At 42.1% G+C, this 17,634-nt stretch overlaps 1 long non-coding RNA gene across 1 annotated transcript in view; it reads left to right on the forward strand.

Annotated features, from left to right (window-relative positions):
* LOC143997652 (uncharacterized) overlaps positions 1-17,135 on the forward strand; it is a 106,869-nt gene extending 89,734 nt beyond the window's left edge. Inside the window, exon 3 of the long non-coding RNA XR_013277715.1 lies at positions 15,802-17,135. This is a non-coding gene — a long non-coding RNA (uncharacterized LOC143997652). The remainder of the gene's footprint in view (positions 1-15,801) is intronic.
* The last annotated feature ends 499 nt before the right edge of the window (positions 17,136-17,634 follow it).

A 17,634-nucleotide genomic window follows, 5' to 3' on the forward strand; every position in this document is an offset into this window, starting at 1 on the left:
CGCTCACTGGAGAGCTGGGCTGTGGAGGGGGGCAGGACCGGCCAGCTCCAGCTCTCAGCGGCTCGCTGAGAGGCTCAGTGCTGGTCCAGGCATGTGGGTGAATCCCGACCACATGGTCATGATCTTTCCTGAGCCTAGACTGCCTCAGTAACATCAGCCGACAGCGGGCTTCAGCAGAACGAACTACACTCCTGTGATCCACAGGAGAAGTACAGCCAAACAAGCATTTCTAGGCCATGCAATGGTTCTACTCCTGCTCAATTCCTGACCACTGGTGAGAGAGTGACCAATACTAATTGAGATTCCTCATCTAAAAGGGTTAGCTACATCACAGCCCTATGATGTAGCTAACCCCAAAAAATTATGTTGTAATGCAACAACAGGCTAAAAGAGCATGGTATTGAGGTGCCAGAGGAGGGGATTCATATGATGCTGGGCAGTAATTGGACTGGCTGGTTCAACTGGCACATTAAACATTTTTTGAGGCCACATGAGATCCTGCAACCCTACCCAATCCATGAATCAAGATTAAGAGAACCCGATTCATTTAGCATTAAACAAACACAATTTAAACATTTTAGATTTATATGATATTTATCGAGAACTTCATGTGAAAATTGGGTGTTTGGACAGATTCATCTCCTAAAATGTTATGTTTGAGCAACAAATTAAAATGTGTAAAGCTATCGACACTAATTTAAATCTTAAAGATCAAATGAACTTTTACTATTAAATCAGTTAAATACGTTCCAGGTGCATAAAAACTAAATTGCATTGAAAGACTCACAGTTAATTTTCTTTAGAAAGCAGCCTGAGAAGAAATCCTGCCTGCATGCTATAGACACGGACTCTTGCTCTCTCTGTGAAAGCAGCGGTCACTCTGCGAGGTCAAAAATGATCCCTGATGAGCCAGAGCTGGCGCTCTCCAATCAGAAGGAAGCATGAACTTTTAAAAAAAAAAATGTTATTTAAACAATAACATTTATTGAGTGCTTTCAACAGGAACACAGGTCTAACAAAACAAAACACCAATTCAGCGAGATGTTTTGGACGTAAGGAAATGTATAAAGTCCTAGCCCTTGTACACACGGTCGGACAATCCGACAAAAAATGTCCGATCGGACCGTGTTGTCGGATAATCCGACCGTGTGTGGGCTCCATCGCACTGTTTCCATCAGAATATCCGACGGACCAAGTTTTCCGGCTTGGCTATAAAACTATCCGACAACATGATCCGATCGGACCTTGTCCGATCATGTGTAGAGAATTCCGATCGGACAAAGTGCCACGCATGCTCAGATCAATTTCCTAGACCAAAGCTATTGGCTACTAGCCTGAACGTAGTCCAGTCGTAACGAAATAACGTCATCACGTTCTGAACGATCGGATTTTCCGACAACTTTGTCTGACCGTGTGTATGCAACAGTTTCGGACAAAATCCGTCAGACAAAATCCATCGGACAAAATCCGACGGATTTGGTTGTCGGAATGTCCGACCGTGTGTTCAAGGGCTTACATGCAATCACTTCAATATATAATCCTTGTTAATGCACTACATGTGCTACATACAACTTAGAAAGTTAGGTGCTAGTTGAGGTTGTCTATGGAACAGGTCATTTTTATGGGAAAGGCTAATATTTGTGGACGAAGGCAACCTGTGCTAGAGAGCAGCGAGTGAAGATCAAGAATAGGCAAAGGAAGAGTAGGGGGAGACAGAAGAAAGAGGAAAGGGTGGAGTATCCATGACCGGAGCCTCTCAAAGACCCCTCAGCAGCTCAGTAGGAGGATTTATCCCTAAATTGTCTGGTGTTTGGGGGAAGCAGACAAGTCAGTCCAGGTAAACCAGAGTTGCACAGAGTTTGAGTATCAGTCATGTAAACTGGGTGTTAGTTCTTCCATCCGCATTATTGCTTTCAGATTTTTTACCCATTCACTAATAGTGGGGAAGGTTGGTGTCCTCCAATGGGTATAACAGCATGTGCTGCTGAGATAAAGGAAGTAGAAGATACTCAATTTAAGTCCCGTTATTGACCCTGGTATAACTGATAGAATGGTTACCTCAGGGGTCTGGCCAGGTTCTGCCCATTATCTGCTGATGTAAAATGAAGATAGCGGTCCAAAAAGGACTAACTTGGGGGCAAGAGCACCACAAATGTAACAGGGTACCATATGATCCTGCACAAGGCAGCACTCATTAGGTATAGTTTGTATGATCTTGTGTAGAGCTGCTGGACCCCTATGCCACTAAGTCAAAAAATGTTTGTTCCTGCATGAACCTGGAGATGCTCATCTTAAAAGTGAGCAATAAAAACTTGTCCCAGTCTTTGTCAAAGAGGGAAAGCTCCAGTTCTCTCTTTCAGTCTTGTGTGTAGAATGGGCAGTGTGGGAAAGCGTGAGAAAGGATAATGTTATATTACTTGGACACTACACAAGGACAGTCCAGATCATGTAAGTATATATAGGGCTTTGAAGGATTTTAAGTCTCTGTATAGTGCACTCAAGGAAGAATGTAGACATGCCTTAGTTGAAAATATTATGCCACGTACACACGATCGAACATTCCGGCAACAAAATCCACTGTATTTTTTCCGACGGATGTTGGCTCAAACTTGTTTTGCATACACACAGTCACACACTCAGGCTGCGTACACACGGGCGGACTGTATGGCCTACTTAGTCCGTCATACAATCCGACGGACACTCCGTCCTACTTTCGAATGAACGGACTTGACCACACACGGATAGCCAAACAGTCCGACGAAAGCTTGCGCGATGACGTGTACAGCACGTACGACGGGACTAGAAATAGGAAGTCCAATACACAGCAATGCACCCTTCCGCCGTGTAAATCCTTTCTGAGCATGCGCCATTCTTAGTCCATTGAACTAGCCTACTGACGAGCGGATTGTCCGCTGAAACCAAAGTATGACGGACAGAATTACGGAAATTCCAAAATACTTAGTACGCCAGGCTGCACGCTGAAAAAGTCAGCTGAAGCCCACACACGAGCGGACTGTCTGCTGAAATGTGTTTCGACGGACTAAGTAGGCCATACAGTCCGCCCGTGTGTACGCGGCCTCAGTCACACAATGTTGTCTGAAATTCCGAACGTCAAGACGTATGAGGAGCCAAGGATATTGAAGTTCAATAGCCAGTGTGGCTCTTCTGCTTGATTCCGATCATGTGTAGAACTTTGTGCTTCGGAATTGTGTACACACGATCGGAATTTTTCAAATCCTCAGAGAGTTCTTTGCCATGAGGTGCCATGTTGAACTTCTAGTGACCAGTATGAGAGAGTGAGAGCGATAACACCAAATTTAACACACCTGCTCCCCATTCACACCTGAGACCTTGTAACACTAACGAGTCACGTGACACCGGGGAGGGAAAATGGCTGATTGGGCCCAATTTGGACATTTTGACTTAGTACTTAGTACGTGTACTCACTTTCGTTGCCAGTGGTTTAGACATTAATGGCTGTGCGCTGAGTTATTTTGAGGGGACAGCAAATTTACAAAAGGGGAAACATATTTACAAATATGTGAGGGGTGTACTCACTTTTGTGAGATACTGTCTGAATCCAGTTGCTTTTAACAAGACTACATGTTTACAGCTATCGCTGTTACCATTTAAGGGAAGTGTTCATCCCAGAGTATATTGCTGCTAAGTGCTTGAGATGATTGTAGCCTGCTTGGACACACTCCAAAAGCTTGTGCTGAACATTTGGATGATAGTGCAAACAGAAAAAAAAAGTTAGCAAACACAGTACTCCGTTGTTCTTGCTGCTAAGTGTTAGCCCTTGTACACACGGTTGGACATTCCGACAACAAAATCCGTCGGATTTTGGCCGAAACTTGTGTTGCATACACACGGTCGGACAAAGTTGTCGGAAAATCCGATCGTACGTAACGTGATGATGTTATTTCATTACGACGGGACTATGTTCAGGCTAGTAGCCAATAGCTTTGGTCTAGGAATTTGATCTGAGCATGCGTGGCACTTTGTCCAATCGGAATTCTCTACACACAAAGTCCGATCGGATCATGTTGCCGGAAAGTTCTATAGCCCAGCTCTAAAACTTTGTCCGTCGGATATTCCGACAGTGTGTACAAGGGCTTAAGCTTTTTTTTTTTTTTTTTTTTTTTTTTTACCTTTAAAAGCTTTTGTTACAGTTTACAGTCCTTTCTACGTTTTTTTCTTTTAGCCCAGTTTTCTACATCTGCTATTGACAATATTTGCACTGTGGAGCTCTGTGGCTCACTGTGACTTCCCAAAGATTCATCTGCAAAGAGATAGGAAATAGGAATACTCTCTTTGAGTAAAGCCTAAACGACTGGAAGGAAACTCCTGGATGCTAGCCTCCTACAGGCTCTTAATGGTATCTTGTAGCTTTCAATTTCTACCCTCTTTTTCCAGTCTACTTACCTGTATATATATTGCATTATTTTTGGCACACTAATGCTACTGTAGAGCTATGAAGACCCGATAAAATTTTAGCGCTGGCTCCCGACGAGCAGACGCTATGTTTTTTTTTGAAAAGTTAATTTGCCTGAAACCACAGTTGGGTTTTGGGGCTATTTCTCTAAATTTCTGGTTTGAGTACCGGCCCAGCTGGGTTGCACTGGGTTCTCTATGACCGCAGGTGTCGCTGTCCCTGCCGGCAAGAGTAGAAACACAGTCTAGCTGAGTGCATTGAAAGCCAATATTCTCTCGGAACCAGCCCAGTGGTCATGTTTTCCTGCTGTGCATTCTGGGGGGTGGTATTTAAGGTACCGACGCCACGTGGTTTGGGGTTCCATCTTTTATTTTCTGTCTGTTCGGTTCGGGTGGTCCTCCTGACCCAGCCCCATGGCCCTCCTGGCCTGGGGTGCGGAACCATGCATCCTGAGTCTCGGGGCCTGCTGGCCCGAGGCGAAGCAACTGCAGGGACAGGCCCGACTGGATTTCAGGGCCTACTGATCCAAGGGTGGTCTGGTGCCGTCACATCTAAAAGGAGAGGCCCAGCAACTGAGGAACCCCAGTGGAGGACTCTTCAGGAGAAGGCCATGTGCAAGGCTGGCTTCTCTGAAGGAGCCTGGAGGCTTAGTTGAAGGACGCAGCCTGGATCAACACTCATATGGTATCTGCGGATTGGCTGAGAGAACCTGGTACCGTATGTTAGCTCTTTAAATGTATCTACGTCCCTCAGTAACGCTCAAGTGTACCTCATAAGTCTGTGACAGAGACTTTACCAAGCACCCCATCGGCTGCTAGGCCTAGTGAGAGGAGGTCTGTCCGGGGGTTGTTAAATCCAGATGTGAAACGGTTGCTATTCTCTGGATTTTCCTTTAAAGAATTCAATTTTTCGTAATCTAAGTACCTGAACTCACTCCTAACCAGAGGTGGACTGACAACCCATGGGGCCCCCGGGCAATAGGAGATTATGGGGCCTGCTGGCAATAGGAGATAATGGGACCACCAGGCAATCAGAGATTATGGGGCCACACAGTATACACACACACAGTATACAATCACACAGTATACACATACATGTACACACAGTATACACAAACATGTTTCTATTGGATGAGAAGGTACTGGAGGGGTGGGTCAGCTATAATCTCAGGATTTTTAGACCAAAAGTATGTCCGTAAGGGACATTTCAGAGACAGATGTAAAAAAAAAACACCCTGGTTTTACTGAGGATGGCAACCCTGATGGGGCCTCCTAGTGACCCAGGGCCCTCGGGCAGTGCCCGAGTGGCCAAATGATCAGTCCGCCCCTGCTCCTAACCCTATACCCTTTATTGGAAGACTCTGTTTCTGTTCTAAATAAATAACCCAAAAGAAGATTCAGTTTCAGTATTCCACATTCTTTGGGCCATCTACCACGGGAACCCCAAGACGGAGAAGCAAACAAGGAGGTAACGGTAAGTCCAAAACAAAACCAGCAGCTCCTTCGGGGGTTAGTGCTACACAATGTTATCCTCTTTCTCCAATTAGTTAATCACTCTTCCTCCTTAATGGTCAAACTACACTCACCGACCACTTTATTAGGTACACCTGTTCAATTGCATGCTAACACAAATTGCTAATCAGCCAATCACATGGCAGCAACTCAATGTATTTAGGCATCTAGACGTGGTGAAGGCGACTTGCTGAAGTTCAAACCGAGCATTAGAGTGGGGAAGAAAGAGGATTTAAAGCGGTTGTAAACCCATCAAATCAAGTTTCTGTAAAATGTATCATTGTAAACTAATGTCCTGTTTACCACTGTGTGTGTGGCTTCCTACCTGTTTGTTTTCAGTGTGATCCTTTGTTTTGTTTTCAATGACATCATCGGCGCATGCACAATTAGTCCTGCGTCTTTTCCTTTGGCTGACGTCAGCCCCGAGGTCCTGTGACACTCCCCCCCCACCCCCCCGGTGAAAAGATGATCCTTAACCCCATGTGACTCGCTACTTCACAGGGATTGGAGCACAGAACCAAGGACAGAGCCTGTCTGTCCTTAACGAAAACGAGGCTTGGCTTTGGGAACGAATGCGCACATGCGGGATTATGGTCACAGAAGAAGAGTGAGGGAAATAAAATACTACTGAGACGCGGAAGACAGACGTTATAATGGCAGTGGCTGAGTACAAGCAGAGATGATCATAAAAAGTAAATTTTATCAACTAAGAATGTTTTATTTGCATAATGTATGTGGCGCATAGCTACTAAACAGCAACATGAACTTGCATATCGCTGATTTGGGGTAACATTATCTGAGTTTACTAGCGCTTTAAGTGATTTTGAACATGGCATGGTTGTTGGTGCCAGATGGGCTGGTCTGAGTATTTCTGATCTACTGAGATTTTCCATGCACAGCCACCTCTTGGGTTTACAGGGAATAGTCCGAAAAAGAGAAACTATCCAGTGAGTGGCAGTTGTGCGGAGGAAAATACCTTGCTGATGTCAGCGGTCAGAAGAGAATGGACAGACTGGTTCAAGATGATAGAAAGGCAACAGTAACTCAGATATGTAGAATACCATCTCTGAACACACACCGAACCTTGAAGCAGAAGCAGCAGAAGACCACACAGGATGCCACTCCTGTCAACTAAGGAAAGGAAACTGAGGCCAACATTAGACAATAGAAGATTGGAAAAACGTTGCATATAATATGGATTGCGCTAACTATCACCACTTCTATACCAGCTCATTAAATATTGCTTTCACAGTGCCATATACAAACTTAAAGTGCCGTGCATATATTAAAACTTCTATAATTTCCTCAATACACCCTTAATGAAGACATATATATTCCATACCACTATATAAAGTGCAAATCCTTATTATAAGCAATACCAAAAAAATAAAAAATAAAAAGGGACAGAAAAATGATTTCAGTGCAAATGAATGTCCTAAGTGAGTGATCACTTCAGTGCTAGTGTATTCCTCCTATATAAAGTGCTTCTTTTATAAAGTGCTTCTTTTATCCGCCAAATGAGTGACTTCACCACCACTTGCTGCAATGGCCACTCACCAGATAAACCTGCATATGCACCTTTGGTTTATTTAGGATAACCACTCCTTTATGGATTTCACCAACAGCCTTTCCAAGCAGTATGTAAATGCCTCTTGCGCTAGTTGTTTCTCATAAAGATATATAATGGTGTAGTATGTAATCAAAATGTATTTAAAAAAGGTAAAAAAGCATAGTTAAACTCACATGCGCCTGTGCCTATATGCTGACACCAAGCATATCCAGCCGTGTACGTTGGGATGAGGTTCAGATCTGTCCCCCTATCTCTCCTATCCTCTCCAAGTAGCGGCGTGCGTTCCATAACCTCGGTGTGCGTTCCGAGTCTCAATTTCCCTATACCGGAAGTGACGAAACGAAGTTCCCAGCAGCCTCTACGCGTTTCGCAAAGTGTCTTGCATCATCAGGAAGAAAACTAGGATATAATCTGTTGGTTCCTTTTTGCGCCGGTAGTCTATTGTTTTTTTTATATTGGAAAAATGTTGCCTGGTCTGATGAGTCTCGATTTTAGCTGCAACATTCAGATGGTAGAGTCAGAAATTGGCATAAACAACATGAAAACATGGATCCATCCTGCCTTGTATCAACAGTTCAGGCTGATGGTGGTGGTGTAATGGTGTGGGAGATATTTTCTTGGCACACTTTGGGCCCCTCAGTACCAACTGAGCATGGCACGGCCTATTGTTGCTGACCATGTCCATATCTTTATGACTACAGTGTCCCCATCTTCTGATGGCTCCTTCCAGCAGGATAATGCACCATCTCACAAAGCTCCAATCATCTCACCACTGGACAATGAGGTCCCTGTCCTCCAATGGCCTCCCCACTCATCAGATCTCACCATTGGACAATGAGGTCACTGTCCTCCAATGGTCTCCACACTCACCAGATCTCAATCCACATTCACATTATGGATGTGCAGCCAACAAATTTGAAGCAACTGTGTGATGCTATCATGTCACTAAGAAGCAACATCTCTGAGGAATGTTTACAACACCGTTAAATCGATGCCACAAAGAATTAAGGCGGTTCTGAAGGCCAAAAGGGATCCAACCTGGTACTAGCAAGGTGTGCCTAATAAAGTGTCCGGTGGGTGTATGTTTTTCTGTATATTCTTGTGTTCAGTGTATGCAGATTTATCTCTCATGCTCCTTTCTGTACTGGCTCCTTTATTTTGTTAAACCAATACAACTTTTGAACAAAAATATACAATATTTTCATATGCCCTACTGTATTTTCTACTTTCTTGACCAATAAAAGGAAAAATATTTGTATTTTTTAGTCTTGATGAATAAAGAAAAAAAGACCTGTAAGCCCTTGTACACATGGTCGGAAATTCCGATGGAAAATATCCGATCGGACCGTGTTGTCAGATAATCCGACCCTGTGTGGGCTCCATCGGACTTTTTCCGTCGGAATGTCCAAACAAAAAAGTTTGAGAGCTGGATATAAAATTTTCCGACAACATGATCCGATCAGACTTTGTCCGATCGTTTGTAGAGAATTCCGATCGGACAAAGTGCCACACATGCTCAGATCAAATTACGAGACCAAAGCTATTGGCTACTAGCCTGAACGTAGTCCCGTTGTAACGAACGAACGTCATCATGTTCTAAACGATCGGCTTTTCTGACAACTTTGTCTGAGGCCGCGTACACACGGGCGGACTGTTCGCCCAACTTTGTCCGCTGAACAGTGTTTGGGCGGACAGTCCGCTCGTGTGTGGGCTTTCAGCGGACAGTTTCAGCGGACAGTTTGACGAACAAAGTTTTTACGGAATTTCCGAAAAACTGTCCGCTGAAACCTTGTTTCAGCGAACAGTCCGCTCGTGTGTAGGCTTGTTCGTCAAACTAAGTTCCGCGCATGCTCAGAAAGGATTTACACGCCGAAAGTTATAATGCAGTGTATAGGACGTCGTATTTTTCGTCCCGTCGTACGTGCCGTTCACGTCATCGCGCACGGTTTCAGCAAACTGTTCGTCCGTCGTGTGTGGCCATGTCCGTCCATGCTAATTTTGAGCGGACTGTTTGCCGAAACTGTTTGACGGACAAAGTTGGGCGAACAGTCCGCGCGTGTGTACGCGGCCTGACCGTGTGTATGCAACACCAGTTTCGGACAAAATCTGTTGGAAAAAATCAGACGGATTTTGTTGTCAATGTCCGACCGTGTGTACAAGGGCTTAAACCACTGCCATTCTATTTAACGTTGGTTAACTTTAGGTAAAGAATACCTGATGCATTTACAATATATAGGATACACTTTTTCATCTGATTGTCCAAAATTTTACTTTTGGCAAAGAATAAAAAAAAAGAAAAAAAAAGAAAAAAATCAAATGTGTCATATAAAAGGAAGTTGGCATTATCAAAATATTCTTGGCTTTATCAGTGAGTGACTTTCACTGTTAAATTGAGTCTCCAACCACCGTGAAGACCACCATTTATTTAATAATATATTAATTCATTAATTATATTATATAATAATAATATTTTATTTAATGTTTTACAGATCTCAATCTATATAGCAGTTGAACATTCTAGCATCTTTGATAACTCTGCACATGCTCAAACCTCTGGATCCTGGAGAAAATGATTTTTTTTTTCCTACACTACTGCTGATATTACATTTCTTTTTCTTTGACTTTAAGAAATAATATTTTCTAGTTTAACATGACCTCTGGAAAGCACACATCAGCAAAATCTATAAAATAACAATTGAGCTATTTTAAAGCAATGTATTCCTAGCTAAATTCCATTCTTTAAACACCTAATGCTTTCTAATCCTGACACAACAGGCACACATGGGTGTGAATACATTAAAGGCAGCATGTTGCGTTGTACATGATCAAATGCAATACTAATTAAAATGTTGCACCTGACACACATACTATGGACAATTAGAATTTCAAGTTTCTACTTTTGGGAGTGATGACTAAGGCCTCGTTCACACGAGGCGGATCCGCTCAGTGGAGTCCGCCAGCTCAGCGGGCGATCTCTCCGTTAATCTCCGCTGAGCCGGTGGATGACAGGTCCGTCTATGCTCACTGAACGGGGAGGGGCCTGTCAGAGCGCTGCTGATTTCTATGAAGGGATCGGACGAAAACGGACAGCATGTCCGTTTTCATCAGATCTCATCCGATTCGATTCACCAGGACAGATGCAAACGTATCGCTGTACGTCTGATTTTAGCGGATCGGATGTCAGCGGACATGGTCAACGTTGACATCCGTCACTCCTTAGACCTGCATAGAGCGTCTGTTCAGGTCTGCCTAAAAAACTGACAGGCGGACCTGTCATGTCTCCTTATTAAAACCTTTGGTATGCAACCGGTTCACCACCTCGGTACCACATCTTCACCCAGTTCAGGTTGAGAACCATGAGGAGTATGAGATTCAAGCTAGCATTGATTGCTGTAGGTTCTGTGGGCGCATACAGTACTTGGTTCATTGGAAATCCTACGGTCTTGGGTCTCATCCTTGGAGGTAAATGCTCCTGTCCTCATTCGTGCTTTCCATAGACGTTTTGCCCTCAAACCTGGTGGTCCTCCAAGGAGGAGGGGTCATTGAGGGGGGGTACTGTCAGGCCTGGGCTCAGTCCTTCCTTCTCAGAGCTCTGTACTCAGCTGTCTGTTAATTGGCAGCACTCTTCATTCCACAGTGACTCACCTGGTCTTCAGCTGTGCTAGCTATTTAAACTGCATGAATCAGATCTTCTGTGCCTTCACCTTGGTCAACATATCTCTGCTGTGTTTTCCTGTGAAAGTCTTTTGCTTGGCTGACTTACCTTCTGGTTCCTGATCCTGTATGCTGCACCCGACTTCGCTGATCTCTGGACTCTCGTTTCTCTGGCTTGTTCTGACTACCCGTCCTGGTTACCGAACTCTGGCTATGTTTTGACTATCTTTGCTCCATTTATACCATTTTATTAAATAGTGTGATGTTTACTGCACTTCTTTCTCAGTCTGATTCATGGTTCCTGACAATGAGAGAGTGAGCACAATAACACCAAATTTAATACACATGGTTGGACATTCTGACTACAAAATCTGTCTGATTTTTTTCTGACGGATTTTGGCCCAAACTTCTCTTGCATACACATAGTCGCACAAAGTTGTCGGAAAATCCGATTGTTCAGAACATGGTGACGTAGAACATGTACAACGGGACTATAAAGAGGGCAGTAGCCAATAGCTTTCATCTCGTAATTTATTCTGAGCATGCTTGGCACTTTGTCCGTTGCAATTGTTTACACACAATCGGAATTTAAACAATAGGATTTTGTTGTCGGACAATTTTAGATCCTGCTCTCAAACTTTGTGTGTCGGAAAAAGTCAGATGGAGCCCACACATGATTGGATTTTCCAACAATAAGATCTGATCACACATTTTCCGTCGGAAAGTCCGACCGTGTGTACAGGGCATTACACACCTACTCCCCATTCACACCTGAGATCTTGTAACACTAATGAGTTACTTGACACCGGGGAGGGGAAAATGGCTAATTGGGCCCAATTTGGACATTTTCACTTAGGGGTGTAATCACTTTTGTTGCCAGCGGTTTCTACATTAATGGCTGCGTATTGAATTATTTTGAGGGGACGGCAAATATACACTGTTATACAAGCTGTACACTCACTACTTTACATTGTAGCAAAGTGTCATTTCCTCAGTGTTGTCACATGAAAAGATAGAAGAAAATATTTACAAAAATGTGAGGGGTGTACTCACTTTTGTGTGATACTGTATATATCAATCATTCTTCAATTTAGTGATCATGTACCATAAACTTTAGGTATAATTATATTTTTACATCCCTTTTTTTTTCAAGGGATGTAAAAGGACTGAGAAAGGCGACAGACTGGCAGCTTCAGTAAAAGACATCTCTTTACAGGAGACCCAGAGAAAAAATATGTCTGTAAATTAATCAGGCCACTGGTGTCCATTCATAATAGAAATATCACTTTCTGTAAGGCTGATCCTTTAAATGTTACTCCAAGAGTAACTCGAAGAGAAGCCTTGGGGCAAGCCTTTGCAGGAATTTTATATGTCAGATCACTTGGATGCTTTCCAGTGTATACACGATGAACATTATTATATATACCTGTAGTCTAAGCCCCTGTACACACGGTCGGAGATTTCGACAACGAAATCCGTCGGATTTTGTCTGTCGGATCTTGTCCGAAACTGTTGCATACACACGGTCGGACTAGGTTGTCGAAAAATCCGATCATTCAGAACGTGATGACGTAATTTCATTACGATGGGACTACGTTCAGGCTAGTGGTCAATAGCTTTGATGTAGGAATTTGATCTGAGCATGCGTGGCACTTGGTCCGATCAAAATTCTCTACACATGATCGGAGTATGTCCGATCGAACCAGTTGGTCGGGAAATATTTCCAACAAGTTGGAAAATTGGGTCTGACGGATATTCCGATGGAATCAGTCCGATGCAGACCACACACAGTCGGATTATCCGACAACACGGTCCGATAGGACACATTCCGACGGATTCTCCGACCGCGTGTACAAGGGCTAAGACAAGCTAAACAGCGAATCGTATGATACCAATTCACTCCCTAAACCATTCAGCTAAGGACAAGAAAATACTAAATTGTTATGTTTTTAAAAAACGAAAACAGGTCTATGATGAAAGGTTTTGCTGGGGCCAGATGTGGTTTCCAATGTGGTTTCCGTTTGATCATCTGGAAGTCTGCAATTGCGGTGGGCAAAAGAATACCCCTGGCCTCTCAATACATTGAACCATTGGTGGGTAGAGAGATAATGATTGAAAAGTAAGGCTACAGTATAGTGGGAATGACATTACCGAAACAAGACAATTGAGTTTTAGAATTTTTTTTATTTTTTTATGTAAATGGAAGGGTCAGAAGTTGAAATATGCAGCATGCAGAATCCATGGATCCATTCAAGCTGCTAGTGATTTAATATTTGAAGGATTTATTATTTTAATTAATTATTTAATTATTTTTACTGTTACAATATTAATTTTATGTATTTTGTTTATTTTACATTATGTATGTTATTTAATTCAAATATTATTATTATTATTATTATTATTATTGACAATAGTAATAATTTAATAATTGTATAATAATAATAGTTTTATGTATTTTATACATTTATATTATTTTTTTTCTTTTATTTAAATAATAAAAATGTAATATTTACATATAATCATTTCTCGGCACACATTAAAGCCTTTTCAGCTGAACCTTTTTCTTTTTGGATGGAAGGTCAAGCTTCGGCAACCACCTGTGTCCCTACTGGGAAGATCTGCCCTCGCTTACTGTCAGTTGTTGTGTCATTGGATAGTTCTTCAATGGTGACATTAAACAATATTTTTAGTCGAATTAGGGGACTTTAGAATTTGTCAATTTTTCTTTTCTGCCTGTGCTTTCCTGTGCACTTCCCATTTCCTATACCACAGTGACAGGAAGTAAGGGCAAATCTCCCCAATGGGGTCACAGACGGAGATACAAATTTGAAAGAAATGATAACTCTTACCTACCCTGTCCAAAATGAAATGGTTTTAAAGAAGCAATCCACTTTAATAATAAAAAAATGAAAATAGCATATAAAAGTGCTATATAAATTATTTTGCAATTTAATGTTATTAAAATGTTTTATTTCTATTTAAATCTGCCACCACTGTAATTTTTTGAACGACTTGATTCCCCTGGCATTTCCCCCATCTCCTCCGTCTCAGTGGTCGTGCGTCTCCTCCCCTCCTCCTAGGCATCCAATAGGATCGCCTGTTCTTTCAGCCAATTGGGTGACGAGTCTCAAAACCCACTTCCTGACTGGCCTGAGGAGGATCAGTGTTACAACAGCGAATATTCATTGGCTATTGTAACACACCTGGGTGGGCTCCGTTTGCATTCTATACGCCCTGAGCCCATCCTATTTTGAAGCCTATTAGAGCATCTGGCCCTTATCAGGTGCTTAAAAAAACACCCAGCGCACATTGGATTCCATTCATCCGGCATCCTGAAAGGGGCTGGAAGCATGAATGGGGTGGTGGACATAGATAGAGGGGGGCAGCGCCCTGTGTCCTTAATGGATGAGCCGCCCCTGCTGCTGGGGTTTGCTCAGAGGGTTGTAATAAACACAGTCCCTTCCGTTAAGGAATCAGTCTGAAAAGGTCATTGTGAAACAAACAGCCGTTTATTCATGGATAGAAAAAGATAGAATTCTGCAAAAAAGTACGAGGGTTCTTCAAAAAGTTTCAGCACTTTCTTAACTATTAAAATTTTTTAAAAAAGCGTGGAAACCTTTTGAAGGCCCCTTGTATAATATAATCTTTGAAATATACAGACCTAAGGGTAGCAAATTTATGTTAGGTAAATACTCGGGTGCTCACCCACAAAGAAATGTCAATACAAATCCACTTGCACTCATGGGTCATGCAGTGGAGATAAATCAAAGCAGCACAACTGTATTGTCAACATTTCAATGCAGCTCATCAATCTGTCTTTCTGAAGATTCCTGCAGTGTACATTAATCACCCGAAGACAATTTTATTTTATTTTTCTCAATAAAATTGGAATTACACCTCAACCTTTTAATGATAAATAGCCATTGTTTCAATATTGCAATATGCCTTATCATTGTTGAAGACCATTTGAACCCCTAGTAGGTTTGCGTACCTATACGAAAGCTGGTATAGTTGGTGTACCTACAGTATAAAGTAGCCAGTAGTTTGTGTACCTATAAAGTAGCCAGTAGTTGGTGTACCTATAAAATAGCTAGTAGTTGGTGTACCTATAAAATAGCTAGTAGTTGGTGTACCTATAAAATAGCTAGTAGTTGGTGTACCTATAAAATAGCTAGTAGTTGGTGTACCTATAAAGTAGCCAGTAGTTGGTGTACCTATAAAGTAGCCAGTAGTTGGTGTACCTATAAAATAGCCAGTAGTTGGTGTACCTATAAAATAGCTAGTAGTTGGTGTACCTATAAAATAGCTAGTAGTTGGTGTACCTATAAAATAGCCAGTAGTTGGTGTACCTATAAAGTAGTCAGTAGTTGGTGCACCTATAAAATAGCTAGTAGTTGGTGTACCTATAAAATAGCTAGTAGTTGGTGTACCTATAAAATAGCTAGTAGTTGGTGTACCTGTAAAGTAGCCCGCATGTGTGCTTTTAAATATCCATACAAAATGTAGATTAGTCTGACAGTGTTATGTATTTTTTGGAACATAGCTCAAATTCAAAGACCATGCTTCTGTAGGTAATGATAACATTTTTTATTTCAGAAATGCTTAACTTTTCTCCTTCTTTTTCTTCAAAGCATCCAGAAACCATTCAGAAAGTCTGCGAGAAAAAAAGTTAATATTTGCAATAAAAATCATTTAAAAATCCAATGTTTCGGTCACAGCTGGTTCCATGAAGTGGAGCTTAAGTGAAAATTCTGGGAGCATTCCAACTTTAATGCCAACTCTTTTGGAAAGAAAATCAATTGACCGCTAAACAAAAGTTGTGGTAGACTTCAAAGGCCTAATTTTACTTTCAGTAATCAAAGCTCTGGTCTCACCAACAGTGTCGAAATGTGAGATGAAAGTGCTTCTGCAGGTTTGAGAGTTCAAAGCACAGAACAAAATCCATTATCTCAGAGCAAGTGGGATGTACGACAACATGAAAGTAACTGTTGTTAACTTTCCCCCTATTAGTGCACTTTTTGGTATTAACAGTGTCTCATTTCATCAGGCACACCATACATATTAAGAAAACACAAAATTGCTTTTCTTATACTGTATTATTTACATTAAAACACTCAGTGATGTACTAAATATATTTTATGTAATAGAATATAATTTATACATATGGTTTATATCCACTGGGGATAAAGCATTACTAGCTATATTAGTAAAAACAATTGTAGCAGTAGGGGTAGTAGTCATTGTAAAAGTATTTTTATATACCCTGTAATTAGTACATGCTATTTTATAGGGGAACTGACTGAGGCTTATGGTAGGATTTTCCAACAACAAATGTTGGGTGTGAGCTTGTTGTCGGAAAGTCCGATGTTGTGTATGCTCCATAGAACATTTATTATCGGAATTTCCGCCAACAAATGTTTAAGAGCAGGCTCTCAAATTTTCCGACAACAAGACTTGTTGTCGGAAATTCCAAGCATGTGTACACAATTCCGACTCACAAAAGTCCACGCACACTTGGAATCAAGCAGAAGAGCAACTGACTATTGAACTTCATTTTTCTCGGCTTGTCGTACGCGTTGTAGGTCACCGTGTTCTTGGCGTTTCGGAATTTCTGACAACATTTCTGTGACCGTGTGTATGCAAGACAAGTTTGAGCCAACATCCTTCGGAAAAAAATCCACGGTTTTGTTTTGGAAAATGCCATTGTGTGTACATAGGCTTACTCTCTAGAACATGCTGCTGGGTGAAAAGGCTGCCTGCTGACAGAACACTAAAACAAGGTACAAGGACTACTTCTTTGTGTTGGGGAACCCATTAGGGGACACCCTGTTAGACAGAAACTGTAATAAGTTTAGTTAGGTGTTCAGATGAGCAGATTTTTTTTTGCTTTATGATATGGACATAGGGTTGCCACCTTTTCTTCAACCGAAACACGAACACTTTAGCAGTGCATAGCAATTTTATGGGGGGGGGGGGGGGGTGGTGCTCTGGACTCTGGTGTAAAGGGAAACTCTGTTGTAAGGGGGTTTCTGCTCACCAAATCTCAAACTTACATCAGAGTTCCTGACATCCCCCCTTAAATCAGATTTTCCAAAGCCCCCCTACATCAGAGTCCTCAGAGCACCCCTTATATCTGAGTCCCCCTTACCTTAATGAGAGGCAGGAGAAAGAAGAGAGGAAGGGGGAGACTTCAGTCACCAGCAGTAGTTGTGAGCTCATTCATCCGAGAACGGAGGTTCAAGCATCAGCACCTTTCATCCACGATATATCTGCTGCCATCCCGGGCTTCAAATTTACTGCCCATATATCCCTGGGAATTGGAATATAGTTTTAGTCTTATGCCCCATACATACGAGTGGAATTTCTGTCTGAAAAAGCTTGGATGGTTTTTCCGACGGAATTCCATTCAAGCTTGGCTTTCATACACACAGTCACACAAATGTTCTCTGAACTTCCGACCATCA

The sequence above is a fragment of the Lithobates pipiens genome, unplaced genomic scaffold, assembly GCF_037356315.1.
Source record: "Lithobates pipiens isolate NorthernLeopardFrog02 unplaced genomic scaffold, aLitPip1_a1.2 Scaffold_19, whole genome shotgun sequence".
NCBI lineage: Eukaryota > Metazoa > Chordata > Amphibia > Anura > Ranidae > Lithobates > Lithobates pipiens.